Genomic DNA, 16,239 nt, shown 5'->3' on the forward strand with positions numbered 1-16,239 from the left:
TAGTCCTTGCTCAGTTAAATGAGTTAACCAAATCTTCACCTTTCACAGATTGATAACCCAGTTATAGCCCAGGACACTTTCCAAGCTGTGAACTGATGAGTTATCAAGGCATTGAGCCTGATAAATCGGAGCTGTTTGGTAAATAAATTAAAGCAAATAGGAGTAACTGAGCAAGCTGTTGGCTGGCTTAATAGGTGTTTGTCAAATTAATCTCGTTTTGTGACTGAGAAGAGATGTGTCGCAATTCCATCCTGTTTGTTAACAAAATCTGTCCCTGTGTTCTGAATGGTCAGAGAATTATCACTTTCATGAGCAGCATAGTAACATCATACAAAATGAAAGTGCTACCTCTGCGCCATGCGCTGCTCTCAACACAGGCTCAAATGATGTTTATTGAGAGCTACATCAGAGTAGAGACTTAATATAAAAAGGAGAATCTATGAAGGTCCTTTGAATTGTGAAGAAAACAGACAAAGCTTGCAACATTAAGGACTGGAAAGACAATTTTAGAAATTAAGATTATAGAGAATGTTTGTCAGGAGTGAGATCTTAAACTTAAAGGCAAAGATTCATGTAGAAGCATTGCATTCATTTACAGGGCAGAGTTTGAAAATGGTTTCTAAAATGTTACAATTGCTATCAGGATTTTTCTCTGGATGTCTCTTTGTTTCTAAGACTCTTTGTTTGGCTGTCAGTCAAAACAATTCAGGTGATTCACACGAAGTACATGTAAAACATGGACAGAATTTATTACGAGGTAAAATGGGGTACCCTTAAGGATAAGGGAAGGCAATTGCCACAAATCATTATGGAAGTAAACTCTCTCACAAAGTTTACTTGCACAATTGCCAGAGTGACTACTGTACCAACCTTACATATTAGGTTGCTACAGTAGTCCTATTATTTCTGAAAGCCGTTAGGACAGCTTCCTGGCAAATATCCTGCCAGAGAGTGAGCTAATAATGTTTCAGATTCCTGGAAGCAAGTTTATATGGTCATTAATGACCTTCCAGGCAGTTCAGGGTATTAAATTCCTTCCCAGGACCAGAGATATGACCGATCTCCTATTCCAATGGCCAGGATTTAGAGCTCTCTAGTTCCATTCTTGGTTTTATAAGCTATTGGTTATGAAAGAGGGATTAAGCTAGAATGTTTCACACACATAGTATTTTCATAAGAACGGTAGGGTTTCTTCTAGAATCTAAGTGTAAATAGAAGCAAAGACGGAGTTTTACTCAGGTTGATTTTATCTGTGCAGTGTGGTTGAAGGACTTTGCTGCAACTTCCATTGTTTAGGAAATGTGTATCCTTGTTATTCATGGCATATCACCCTCAATTGCCTTCTGCACACAGTGTCTACCTCACTCATCATTTCTCACTGTGTTTTTTATATAGATGACAGTGTTAACTATTGTCTCTATTGGTCTAACAGCATGGTGTATCATTCCTTTAATTCTAAGGCACATGAAATCCTAGCTGCTATAGCTATGTTTTGTTTGTTTGTTTATTTGTTGCTATAAGTAAGCTGTGTTGCATGAAGTATTCTATGGTAGTTATGTATTCGCTTTTCTGGAAATAATAGCATTTGAATGTGTGATAACTGTGTTTCTAATCAGTGTGGCTATGTTAGAGTTTTAAACTTCTGTGATTAACAATTTATTTTGTGGTAATGAAAGATTCTTCATTTCATGTAATTTTGACCTCTTCTATTGGTTTCTATTATATAAAGAAAGCAGAAATTAAAATACTAAGGAGCACCATGAAACTATAAAAAAAATCATATCTTGGGCGAAGGCAGTCAGTAAAGAGATTGCATTGCAAGTGTGAGGATCTGAGTTCAAATACCCAGCATTCAAGTATAAAATTAATATGGTAGCATTCATAAGTAACTGTAGCACCAGAAAGAGTAAATTTGGAGCTTACTGGCCATCCAATCTAGTCAATCTGTGATTTACACAAGTGCATTCACATGCACACACCTAAATTCATATGTACACACACACACACACACACACACACACAGAGAGAGAGAGAGAGAGAGAGAGAGAGAGAGAGAGAGAGAGAGAGAGAGAGAGAGAGAGATGCTCAGTTTTTCCCTGGTCAGCATTTCTATTTAATCAGCTCCTGTATACTGAAAAAGACCTCATCTGTGAATCTGGTATTGGGTTTCCCCAGTACTTTTATCTACTTTGCCTAGAGTTCCTTTTCCTTCTGCCTATGGAAAGCCTGTAGGGAAGGTACTGAATGAATGTCTTTCTGGTGTCAGCAGACTACACTGATCTCTAGAGTAAGATGTCCTGAAGGCTGAATCCATTCTATCACGTGTTTCTTATTAAGTTCACTATGCTTGCTGCAGTGCATTTTGCCTAATATTTCTAACCTTGCATATGAAATTTATATCATGGGATAAATATATTTGGAAGATGTCAACACCAAATATGACATCTGAGTATTTGAGAAAACAGCAGATTTTTCTGACTTAATCCTGTACTTCTTCCATGACATGGGTCATAAAAGAATTCTCAATGGCAGGCTCTTTGACTCTCCACCCCAGAAGGGAGGAGCAGTTCTGCTAGGCCACAGAGGAGGACTTTGCAGCCAGCCCTGAAGATACCTGATAAAACACGGTCAGATGAAAGGGGAGGAGGTCCTCCCCAATTAGTGGACTTGGAAAGGGGCAGGGAGATGAGGGAGGGAGGGTGGGATTGGGAGGGAATGGGGGAGCAGATACAGCTGGGATACAGAGTTAATAAAATGTAACTAATAATACTAAACAATAAAAAAAGAAAAAAAAAAAGAATTCTCTGACCTTCTTTTAAGGTAGGTCATAAATCTTCTCATTCCAGAAATGCCCTTTCTATATACAATGAAAAAGAATATCTTGATTCTCAATGATAAATGTCCAGAAGAAATCAAAGTTACCAGCTTCGTTATATATAACCTCCCATCACTCAGTTTATGAGCATTAGACCATACCATCTTGTCTCTAATTGCAGTTCTCTATATTTTTCAATAAAAAGTACATAAATAAATTTTCGGCTTATTTATTTCATCTTTCTGGAGCCTTCCATGTCACAAAAAAACTTGTAGTAAGTAGATATGAGGGTTTAGCCTAGTGTCAGGTTATTCGCCCATCATGGATAAGCAGTACCATTCAGACTAGCACCTATGCCCCACCGCCAAACACAAAAGACTAAAATAGAACATATGAGGTAACTTGTCTGCCTTTTTTCTTTGTAGTAGTTACTCTGTATTAGGGTATAAAGGTCTCAGCCATCAACCTAGCATTGGAAAAGAAAGAAAGAAACAAACAAACAATACAGCCCACATTTTTCTCTACATAGGCCATAACAAGATGTAACTAGCAATTTTCAAGTATAAAAATCATCAAACACAGTAAATTCCTATGTCTGTGACTGTTGTAGTAAACTTTCTGGAGCAGTATTGGTTTTCAATACAGGTTGATGTTGGCTTCTTAATCTCAGTCTAAAAACATTGTTGTTCAATATATCTGCTTGGCTAATGGCTGAAGGCAAATGCTATTCTAGCATGTATCTTGATATTTACTTACTCTTGGTTGCTTTACTTTTTTACACAACTTACTGGGACATTCTTAGGTGCTCATCAGTAACTAAGACCACTTGTTTAAGCATTCAGCAAAAATTTCTAATATTTTTTCAACACACAAATACCATGCTAGACCCCAGGCTTACCAGTGTTAAAAAGAAATGGATGCTTTAAACTCATTGTTTTTTTTTTTTTTTTTTTTTTTTTTTTTTTTTTTTTTTTGGATGTTACAAATCCTCGGGACTTTATTGATTATTACCTGATTAAATCAAAGCAGGTAAAGTGTTGACATATACTCATTCATTCTGTTTTTCAATTATTTCTTCACTCACTGAATACTCAAATATTTGCCAGAGATCTTTAAGTAATCAGGACAGTAACATTTGAAAAGCAACTTGAATATTTATTAAGTGTATATGTATACAATATGAACCCAGGAAAACATTAGAATACATTGACATTTATCTTCCAATGGAAAAAAAAGAAAAATCTAACTGAGGAGAAAGAGAATACAAATTTAGGTATGCCCTGGTTACTCGCATGCCTCACTGGGTGCCTGTGCCCATTGATGCCCCTCACGCTATGACTCTCTTCAGACAGAAAAGGGATCTTGGAACTACAGCCACCATTGTTACTCATTGTGTTTTTATTAATCACATTTTTACTTGAAAATATAGAAGTATCACAATAATATGCAGGGTAAAGAGCAGTGCATATTGACAAGCATGCATGAATTAGCAGACTTTGTGGCAAATGGAGATCAGGAAGAGCTTCTCTAAGAAAATTATAATTGAACTGAACTGGGAATGCAGAGGAAGAATTAAGTGAAGTGAAGGAAGAAAGGTCATGCACAAATGCTCTGTTGCAAAAGAAAGCATGAAGTATTTGAGAATTAACTGCAAACAAGAAGACAGCCAAAGATAAGAGAGTGTTTAGGAAGAAGACCGTGACTCAGTCACCCGTGCTGGGGATGTGAGGAATTAGGACTGTGCCCTGAGTCACAATAAATAAATAAAGCATTGCATCCTGATTTTGTAGAATACAACCAGAAATTGGTTCTGACTGTAGCATATAAATGCAGGGAAAAGAGTAACTTTGGAATACTGAGAAAAGAAATCTTTTTTTTATTTAACTTGTCTATTTTTTTTCAGTCTGTACTTATATACAAAGGCAATTTTATTTTTAATTTTTATTATTTTTCTTTCTTATAAAACTTCATTTCTATATTAATTAGAGTTTATTCATTTTTTATCCCAGCTGCAGCCCCCTCCTTCATTTCTTCCCAATCCCACCCTCTGTCCCTCATCTCCTCCCATGCCCCTCTCCAAGACCACTCCAGCCCCTTAAATAGAAATCTTCAAAAGAAGCTTAGGACAGTTAGTAGCTATAAAATTCAGTGAAAAGAAAAAAAGATATCACCAAAAAAAAAAAAAAAAAAAAAAAAAGAAAAAAAATAACTCTGGGGAAGCCATTGAAAAAATGTAATGGTAGGATCCAGGACATCTTCCTGTCTTCTTCCAGTTTTACTGTAGTTGGAATATGGAACCTCAAAAAATATGAAGCTTTGAAAAGTGATAAATTGTGAATTCTATTTCTGATGGGTTTAATATAGATCACAAATTATAACATTATAATATATGAGTTTATATAAAAGTATATGCATATTATGTGATAAATATTTACACATATTTATACATTTAATTATGTATGTAAATATATAAAGTTTCTAGGTTATTAAAACTTGAAGGCCACAAAAGGCAAATATGAAGTACTTATTCCCATATAGAAATTTAAATATGCTCATTTGTAATTGTAACTCTTAAATATAGACACACTTAATCTTTGTTACAACACTGTAGGCTTATAATCATCAGTTTTTAAATTTCTAACAAAACTTTGACTAATATACGTTGAGCTTTTGTCACCAAGGAAAAAATTATGGCATCTACTAAGATGTAGACCTGGACAGACCAGAAAATGCACTGATATGTTTAATCACTGCAACATTGATTCTCAAAACTGAGATTATTTAAGGATGAATGTACAGAAGAGTGAGCTTTTTTAGTCTTCTAGTAAAGAGATGGGATTTCACAAAAACTTTGACTCAAAATTTACCCTCCCTGACTGATATACAGAGATAAAGAAAGAACAGATAGAACAGAGATTGAGGGAATGACCAACCAATGCCTGTCCCAACCAAAGAGGCACCCTATTAGAGAGTGCCAATCTGACACTATGGAAGATACTCTGCTAGGCTTGTAGATGGGAGGCTGTCACAGTTGTACTCCGTGAGGTGCTACCCAGCAGTGCCTCAATACAGAACAAGGATAACACCAATAGTCATGTCAAAATAAACCGGGAAAAGTCTAAAGGATCTCAGCTCTGAACAGACACACACACACACACGCACACACACACACTGCACAAAAACAAAAGCCAACCAAACAAAAAACAAACAGCAACAATAAAACTATAGACAAGAGATCTGGAATAATATTTTTCCAAGGGAAAGCACACAAGTTGGTTATCCAATACTTAGTGGCCAGACCTGAAAACATACATGCAAGTAACAGTATTTAGACTGAGAAGATTAGTTTAGAAATACATATGTATACAAATGTACATGTATGCGTGTAATCGCAGTTAATGGAAACAGGGGACATGAATGTGAAAGAGAGAAAGGAGGGGTATATGTGAGCGTTTGGAGGGAAGAAAAGGAAGTGATAAATGATGTAATTATATCACAATACCTAAAAAAGTTTAAATAAAAACAATACCAACAAACAAAACCAATGGGATTGGAAGCCACACTGGGAAAATCAAGTTAGATGAATACAAAATATTAAAGAAAATAAAATAGAAAGATTTTTCTAAAATTTTGACTCTGACATTTAAAGAAAATTGATTTATGTCTGGTAGTAAAAAGGAGATCTTTGTTTCACTTTGTTTGATAGTAGAGAATGCAGTCTTTGTGAAATCCTCGGACCTAGTGGATTGACAGACCTTAACTTTCAAACATTCACAGTAAGCCACGAATTTGACATGTGTGATGAGAGCTTGACCTGCATATTTTACTATATCTTCTATTAATCCATTTTGAATTTCTTCCTGTTTCCCCTCAGCGACATCCTTTTCGCTGTGAGATTATCCAAGTGATCTAAAGATCAAAATCTCTGGTTCCCATAGGTATGAAATGCTTGGTTACATCATTTAATTTTCTAACACATTTATAACTGAACTGTCTCATCACACTTGATTATCATCTTCTTCCCTGTATTTTTACATGGATATTTACCCTTTTATTTTTCTCAAAGCAAAATATATAAAATCATTTCTGACGAATTCCTATATTTTCCACCCCTCGTCTAGCCTATCAATAAATGCTCTGGTTCTAACATATAGTATTTGCAAGAGTCACTGATCCTTTCCTACTGCAAGTTGAATTATTCTGTTTGACTTAGTGAAAAACTTTTATCTTTGTTCCTGACACTATGCATTCTCACTTGATTAAATATGAAAAAGTGGACTGGGCATTTCTCAATACAATGCAAGTTCATTTATATTGCTACTTTTTAAATAAAAAGTAAATCATATTTTACAGACCATAATTGCATAGATAATATTTACACCATGGATAAATATAGTCAGTTCTTGCAGTTTTTAAATATATACTTCTATAAAGAATTAAAGCATTTCTACCAATTTACATTTTTTTCACATTGCTGCTATTGACTCCAGGAAAACTGTGCACAGACATTTTTTTCTCATTTCAGAGATAATTTTGACTACTTTTGAACATATCTTCCCTTTGCCACAAAATATGGCCACATAGAAAGATAAGATGATACTGAAGCTACCTGGCTGATTTCTCTTCATTGGTCACTTTTGTGTTGTCTACAGTACAGCACCTGATAACATTCTTTGCCCAATGTTGTACTATTTGGATTAAAAAAGGGCTTTCTGATGTCACTTAAATGATAAGACACTGAAGAATCCTCAAGCCATTCTTGATATGGCTTGGTTCATCTCATGATCTTCAGTTATATATGTTCTCCATATGCTGACACAGTCAAATACATACAAGTATATGCTAACATTTACTGGAAGCTACTCTGTAAATATAACCTCTGCCTGAGCTTTAGATCACACTTCTTGTCTCATGTGTGTCTGATGACACTTGGTTCATTTGGGTACTATGAACCAAGTTGCCCTTCATACAAGACCAAACTTTTCAATAGTAGAAAGTAGAACACTATAAATATTTATTGCATTGAATTGAATGTATCCGAGAACCAAGTGAATAAGAATGAATTTTGATGATTATGATTTTGTGGTGAACTGCTGGCCCAAGAGATGAAGAAGTCTGTTTAATTTTTAATTACTTTGGGGATGTAGTTGGTATCTAATACATATTTATTGGCTGATAGACAGAACAAGAGCCACAGTAAGAAAAACACCATAGTTAAGTACCAGAACTTACTCTCTGCTGATGTGATACTCTGGTCTTTGCATAGAACACTTATTCAAATACTCTCTTCTCATCTGAACAGAGATGGAAATAGCCCTCTTATTTAGAATATGAATGTTCTTGTTTACTTAATTTAATGAGAATAAGAAAGGAATCTCTTTGCTACTGTTAATATTTCTTGTTATTTTGTCTGGAAATAAAATCCTGCTTGTTATGGAATTGATAGATTTGAAATGTACAAGCTGTGCACACATAGGTCCCCTAACTTGCTTTCTCATGTGAGTTGGATAGTCCTGCAAAATAACATGAAACATAAAAGCTAATGAGAAACAAAATAGAAGAAAATTGATTTTCTGACTGTTGATCCTAACTAGACACTCATGAATTTAACAAAGTAGTCTATGGGGCCACCCATACAATTGATCCTGCATCTCTGATACCAATAGTGTAAAACAAGAGAGAAATCAAATCAATGCTTAGATCTGGAGAGGGACCTCAAAGGAAATTTATGTGTAAGTTGGCTCTTCAGTGATCTTCACCTTATGGTAAATCTTGTAATATTAATAGATGAGCTAGAAATCCTTTAATGTTTTTACTACTTCATTTCAGATAGTAACTTAAGTTTTAAAATAAAAACAAGAGAATGCAGTATTGTTATAAGTATGCCTGTCTCTGAGAGTTGAAATTTGTCAAGAGTGTCTTAGGAGTAGATAAAGCCTCATAGATTTGTAAATATGTTTTTTTTCTTGAAAATTATTTTATTATCTTTATTTATTATTTTTCTGTGTATGCCCACATGCACCTGTATTATAGCATAATAATAATTTGCTATTGATATATCTTTTAGTAAAAGCTGCAGTTAATCCTAAACAGCTGTATAACCAAATCATCACACAGAGACTAGGATTTATTTAATTAACCTAGAACACAATGCTGGGCAATAGTTACTCCATCCTAAACCTCCAAGCCCGCATAGTTTCATACCATTCAAATTCACCCATTATACTTGCTTTCAGTCATATCTTAGGTCCGCTCCATTTCTCCACGTTGTTCCAAGACCTCTCCTCCAGCCTCTGCTCTCCCAGCTTCTGCCTGCCCTTCTTCTCCTCCTCTGCCTCCCACTCCTTCCTGTCCTCCTCTTTCTTCCTCTCCTCCCACTTTCAACCAGGATGTCCCACCCCAGCCTCTCCATTGCTCAACATTGTGGCTCTTTTTTTTTTTTTTTCCATGTTTACACAAAGTTGAGACAGGTGATACTTAGAACATGTATCACAATGCAATGTCTGGATTGAAACCAGAGAGTAGGAGAGAGAAATCAGCATTTGAACAAACAAGGGTAAGGTGTATACAATCCAAAAGAACATTATACCAACACACCTGTGTGCCAGTGAGTGAGCATATGCCAAAGGGCATGTGTGGAGTTCAGAATGTTACATGAAGGAACTGTTGCCCCCTTGTACCATGTGAATCATAGGATTTGATTCAAGTAGGTGGGTTCAACTTTGTCCACTAACTCACCTCACCTGTCCAAAACCCTTATGCTACAAGATACAGAGTTATGTGCTGCCCTCATGTAGTGACGATCGCTGACGTGTCTTAGGAGTCTTGGTACTATGACATTAGTGCCAATTTTTGAAAGATAAATAATAATTTGATCATTTGCACTTAAAGTATGATCAAAACAAGAATAACATGTCTTAAAAAATGTTAATAGTCATGAATAGACATCATGGGGGTATATTTCTGATGACCATACAGAATAGACAAGCCAAAATATTTTATGTTTGTGAAGATTTGAAAAAGTATCAACATTTGTTTTTGTGTTTTTTTCTGAACTGTTCCATAATTAGTACTTTGGTTATTAATACTATCATAGAACCAACTTAAGGTGCTTATGCCTCAGGGATGTCAAGAAATTAATGTCTACACAATCAAATGTTGGATATCTTAAAGGAACTAGAAAATTAAAAAAAAAAGCAAATACTATGTTTCCTTATTATAAGAGGCTTATTAACACCGAATGGTGATTTCTAGGATCAGGGAAATAGCAAGGTGAAGGAAATACAGAAAGAAAGGGAAGCTCAGAAATGTCAGGCCCAACACCTTGCTAGAATATTTGATGGAAAAACAAAATACCTGTGTATAAACCTCACCCCTACCTCATTTTGTTCTGAGTAAACCGGTCAAGGTCTAGTTCAGTCTTCACTAGATTTTTTTTTTACTGGAATTATTATATAATTCCATCATCCACCTTCTCTTTTATCTAACTACTTCTGTCCTCTAATAGGAACTAGGTCTTCCTAAAATTTGTGGCCTCTTTTTCTCTAATTGTTCTTACACACACCCCCCTAAATACATGAATATGACTTGCTCAGTCTGTATAATGTTACTTGTATGTATTTCAGGGCTGACCATACATTTACAAAATCATTCCTGGTGATCCTAATGAGCTAACAGATTTGAGAAGGATGATGTCACTGTTAAAGACTTTATCAAGAAGCTAGGAAAATAAACTAGAGAAAGAATTAGTATGTGTGTGTACATGTGTGTGTATGTGAGTGTATAAGTTGAGGAGATAGAATATGTTTTCTGTTTTCTAGTTAAAATATTAGAAAGAGTATAAAAATAAAAAAAATTAATATCTGAAAATGTCAAAAAACTTATGGGCCAAAAAGTTAATATAATTGCAAATTGGAGAGAATTAAATGTTTATTACAGTTCTCCGATTTACTATTTTTCTTAGCTAAAATTGTAAAAAATGAACTAAATAAAACTTATGAACTTTGTCTTTTATTTATCCAGACCTATTGAGTGATCAACCATCAGCAAATACTTTTTAAAATGCAGTCTGTATTTTGACTAAAGTAAAACAACGTATAGCCATATCAATCAGCTCATATCAAACTTTGAAATTTTAAGTCACAGCAAAATTTAATTGAGTTGATGACTGCACGGAGTTTTGCTGCATTTATTTCTCTAGTAGTAAAAATGAGAACAGAGTGTGGACAGAAAATAATCTTCACATAGCACAGGAATTCATTTCTACAGACTAAGATTTGTCTATTAACACGTTTAACGTAGTGAGAACTCTTGTTTCCTGGGCCACAGTGTGCACTTTAGGCTGTTTTTCTCTCCTATTAAACCCCTTAAATGAACCATTTTTACCGTGTATTGACAGGGAAGAGTTGCCCTGCTTTGCTACCAAGTTTAAAGGCAGTTGGCAGAGAGAAAGTAAATGTCATCCAGTAATGTGTATTACCTGATGGTTATTCATTTGACGTGTTTATATTTCTCCCCAGGCATACCAATTAAGAGAGTTCACCTGCCTCTCTCAGAAAAGTGCTTAGAATAGGTTGCTGGAACCAACCACAGTGCCCAAGGTTATTGCCTAATAGAGTAAATTGTCCAATTATAGAGTAAGTTGCAGAAACAATAAGAAAACACGATGAAAAATACTTTAATTAGTGTCATCTCACTAATAGACTGGCTCCTTCCTGCTTTGTCTAGATAACAAGATTTAGCTAATCTTTTCATTTCTTTAGGGTGTAGTCTTGGCAAGATCATTATTGTTGGTGGTGCTAACAGGTATTTCAAGCTGTCCGTCACAAGCCTACCAAGTGCTTAGAGACAGGAGGTATCCCAAACACTTGACATCTATTAATGAACTTAATTCTCATGATAACCCTAGAAGACAGAAACAAGTACTATCTCCATTTTATATGAATGAAGGAGCAGAAAGAAGTGACAGTTCAATTATTTGAGAACTCAACATATCTTCAGACAGTAAAATATTTTTTTCTCATGGTAAATATATAGTGATGTAGTGGGTTAAACTAGCTTTCCTACAAAACACATATTGAATTCCTCAGTCCACTTTTGGAATGTAAGGTGTTATTTGAAAAGGGAATTATTTTAGTATATAGTTAAGCTAAGAGGTCATGATTATTGAATGTGGAGTGGTGGAGGTTTCATCTGAGTGACTGCCACCTTTCTCATAAAAGAAATAAAATAGGCAGACACTGATGTGGAGGCCCAGATACATGCAAAGAGAATAGACATACATGCAGAAATGAATGTAGGAATGGCTGTGACGTAAATGTATAATGCTGAAAATTGCAAACATCACCAAAACTGAGCAGAGGCAAGGACAGACTCATCACTGGGATTTTTCAGAAGTTGCTGTCTCCATTTCAACTGGCTCCATACATTTACCTTACAGAAAATCTGGAAAATAATTTTTGCTTAAGTACTATATAAACTCTTTTATATAAAACCAAATGTACTTTATTAACCTTCCCTACAAATTTCATTATGCGAATTCCTAGCTTTGTTTTGCCTAATGCCTTCCCTAGTTCCTTTTCCTGGCCAGCTAGAGACTGCTCAGCCTGAGCTTCCTTTTAGCAAGGTTCTCTGTTGTCTCCTCTCAAGCCTCCTTTCCCCTCTGAGCAGCCTCCTGTCCCTAGCACTTGGTCATAGCACTTTAATACTTCTCTTTAATCATTGCTTTGTTGATTTTTCTTTCAGACAGAAATTTAATATTATGAGGTGCTAAAATGTGTTGCATGCAATTTTTTTTTTTAATTTTGAGCATCCCTCTGTATTTGGAATTTAGTTTTCAAATGCTCTTAATTGAATAAATGAATGAATCTATTCTGTGCCTTCAAACTCATCTTGCCTCTGCACCTTGTACCTGTCTTATAGAGAACACAAGCTTGACTTTCTTACTCTGCTCTTTCATCCTCCATGTGATGTACCAACTTCATCTTGCCTTATGTCAGCTCCTCTTCAGGTCATGTCTCTTCCCCATTGTAATGTAGATCTGTCCTTTCCTCTGGTTTCCTTCAGCACCATTCAAACACATTTGAGGGATGCTCTATTCTCAGTCTGAAGATCTCTGCTCTTGTGAAGCTATTTCTGCTCATGTTTCTCTTCAGCAAGAGTGCCACTGGCTGAGGTGTACACTGTCTCCATTTCATACTGTAAGTTTCATTTCTCAAACAATTGCAGTCTCCACTTCCAGTTGATTTGATCCTTTGCAAATGAACGGTATAAAAGCTCATGCAAAATAAAAAGAAAAATAGTACCTGACATTTTCTTGCTCTCTTACTTTGATTGTGTAACCTCTCATCTCTGTTTTTCTCACTGCTAACGATTTTCTTTCTAGTCACTTTCTAGGTTCCTATTTTTTCATTGCTTATTAGCACATAGCCAGTATTTCATTATGCTTTGCTCATTACTCTGACATATTTATCTGTATGCATGATTGTTTCTCTTTCTCAGAGAACTTTTAATTGCTGAAAAGACATTTCCCAGGTAAGTTGTCTGAATCCAAACTAAAACACATGAGACTATAGTGAATCTATTCTATTAAATTTACTTTCAGTGTTCAGGTAAAGCTTTACCTCTATAGTGTTGAAATACTAAAACACTTTTAAGGAATTGCTCTTCTTTTCCCTCACATTTTTATTTATGAACTAAACTTGTTACTGCACATATAAAATTTACTTTTCAAATGTGTGTACGTGTGACAGAATTGACACAGTAGCCTTTACAATTTGTATCCTTTAATATGGTTCAGAGTTGCCATTGACTCTATTTTCTCTCTGAACTTATCACCATGTAACTGATTTGAAAATGTCATATCTTATGTATAGTCCTCCAATATTTATTTTTCATTATGCTCTAAGAACACCATCTGAAGTTAAATGCAATAATCCTTCATTAAGTGAAGTTACCTCAATATTAATCAGGAATGTGGAAGATTAGTATCTAGTTAGTGTAATTCCAAAGTTCATTCTCATTTCATTTCATCAAATAAGAAACTGGTATCAGCATTAATTTTTTTTTTTTCTCTCTGGCTCTGGCTGGCAAAGAACAAATATTTAAGCAATTTACAGTCTCTTTCGCTACTTGTGAGCTCTATAATGAAAAGGGAAGCTCAGAATGGTAACACTGACATTAATAATAATGACAAATATTGTGAAACCCCGCATGGTGAATGCACTTCACATTATTCTGTGCAATTTGCAATGCAGTTGTATATATATTAGAGTTATATAACCTTGCGGCAGAAAATGCTAGCTTGTCAATAAATCCATTTTTCTCTTTTTCATAGTTGTAGGGCAAAATAGCACTTCAGCCTCACAGTCAGGTATGTTTGTGAAATTAAATTGTAACCACTGGATCATGAGCAGAAGTTATATGTGGTAGAGGCAAACTCCCACACTTGATCCTGCATGCACCTTTCAATTTTAGTTAGCCGGTCAGAAACCTTACAAATTTACAAATGCTTATTATCCGTATTTTCTCTCTCTTCTTTACTGGCTCATGTGCCCTGGTCCTTCCAAAGATTCTTTTCTGACTAAGAACCCTCAAATGTAGATGCAACGAAGTAGGTTATGTAATTTGAAATATAAAGAACTAACCCTCATTTTGAATCCATTTGTATTCAGAACTTATTACTTACCTAACAGAAAAAGAGAGCGCAAATAATACACATGAAATTATTTTCCCAAGACTGAGCAATAAACTCATGGGCTTGTTCCAGTTATGGAAGTTGATCTACACCGAGATGTAGAGATAATCTTAGAAAAAGTTCTCAGTATTTAATTTTTTTTTAATTTAAAGGAACAACAACAACAAAACTGACAAAAATTTCTAGTATGATACTGTGGCCCATGCCTCAGCAATACAGAGGATGTCAGAAATATTTTAAGTCCAAGGCCAGACTGGATGGTATACTGAACACTTTTTACATAAATAAATAAGCAAACACATAAATACATGCATATATGCACACAGGTGTTCAGACATACATATGAAATGCCTTCTGTCGCGTCAGCATTTCCTCCATTCCTGTAGATTTTCCTCATGTACAGCCATCTAAATAATAAAAAATAATCACTTCATTTGTTACTGCGATATTCTCGTATATTTGTTATTTGTGTACATGAGTGAAGTGCACACTTGCCAAAATGCATATATGGTCAGAAGACAATTTTATAGAACTGAAAACCCTTTACCTTTTCATGGATTTGGTGGATTTAATTCAGTTCCTCAGTCTTGCGTCATGAAAATTGCTTTTGCCTACTAGGTCATCTTGCCAGTCTAACACATCTTTCTTCAAACAGAATTGGTTGAGACCCATTGTCTTACTCATGTTACCAGAACTCACATGTTACTAAATTTACTTTCTAAGTTTTTGTTTGTTTGTTTGGTTTTGTAATTTTGTCATTGACACACTTAGAGGGGTCTGTTGCCATGGTAATATTGAATACAGTCAAGTTGATTACAAAATTTACCATCACAGTGATGTTACTATATAAACAAAGTTTGGAATAAAATTTTGTGTTTTTTTATTGTTTATTATTATTAGTTACATTTTATTAACTCTGTATCCCAGCTGTATCCCGCTCCCTTATTCCCTCCCAATCCCACCCTTCCTCTCTCAGCTTCTCCCTGCCCCTTCCAAGTCCACGTATTGGGGAGGACCTCCTCCCCTTTCCTCTGGCCCTGTTTTATCAGATATCTTCAGGGCTGGCTGCAAAGTTCTCCTTTGTGGCCTAGCAGGACTGCTCCTCTCTTGGGGGGTGGGGAGGTCAAAGAGCCTGCCATTGAGTTTCTGTCAGAGAGAGTCCCTGTTCCCCTTAATATGGGAAACATATTGGTTATTGAGCTTCCACGAGCTTCATCCGAAAAAAGGTTCTAGGTTATATCCATACATGGTCCTTAGTTGGAGAAACAGTTTCAGAAAAAATCCCTGTGCCCACATATATTTGGTCCTTGTGGGGCTCCTATCCTTTCCCTGTCATACTAACTCCCCTTCTGCCGAAGTTTTGTTTATGAGTCTTAGTATCTGTTTTGAAACGCTGCTTGGTAGGGTCTTTCAGATGCCTTCTGCAGTAGACTCCTGTCATATATCCAATGCACATCTCATTTGTCTTTCTAAGTGAGGATTGATCATCTTACCTCATTTCTGCTTTCTTGTTTATCTTCTTTAGGTGTATAGACTTCATTAGGTTTATCATATCTTATAGGTCTATATAAGCAAGTATATACCATGTTTGTCTTTCTCCTTCTGTGATATTTCACTCAGAATGATCTTTTCTAGATCCCACCATTTGCCTGCAAATTTCATGATTTTCTCATTTTTGATTGCTGAGTAGTATTCCATTGTGTAAAAATACCAAAATCTCTGTATCCAT

This window comes from Meriones unguiculatus, chromosome 17 (assembly GCF_030254825.1).
Source record: "Meriones unguiculatus strain TT.TT164.6M chromosome 17, Bangor_MerUng_6.1, whole genome shotgun sequence".
In the NCBI taxonomy this organism is placed as follows: Eukaryota; Metazoa; Chordata; class Mammalia; order Rodentia; family Muridae; genus Meriones; species Meriones unguiculatus.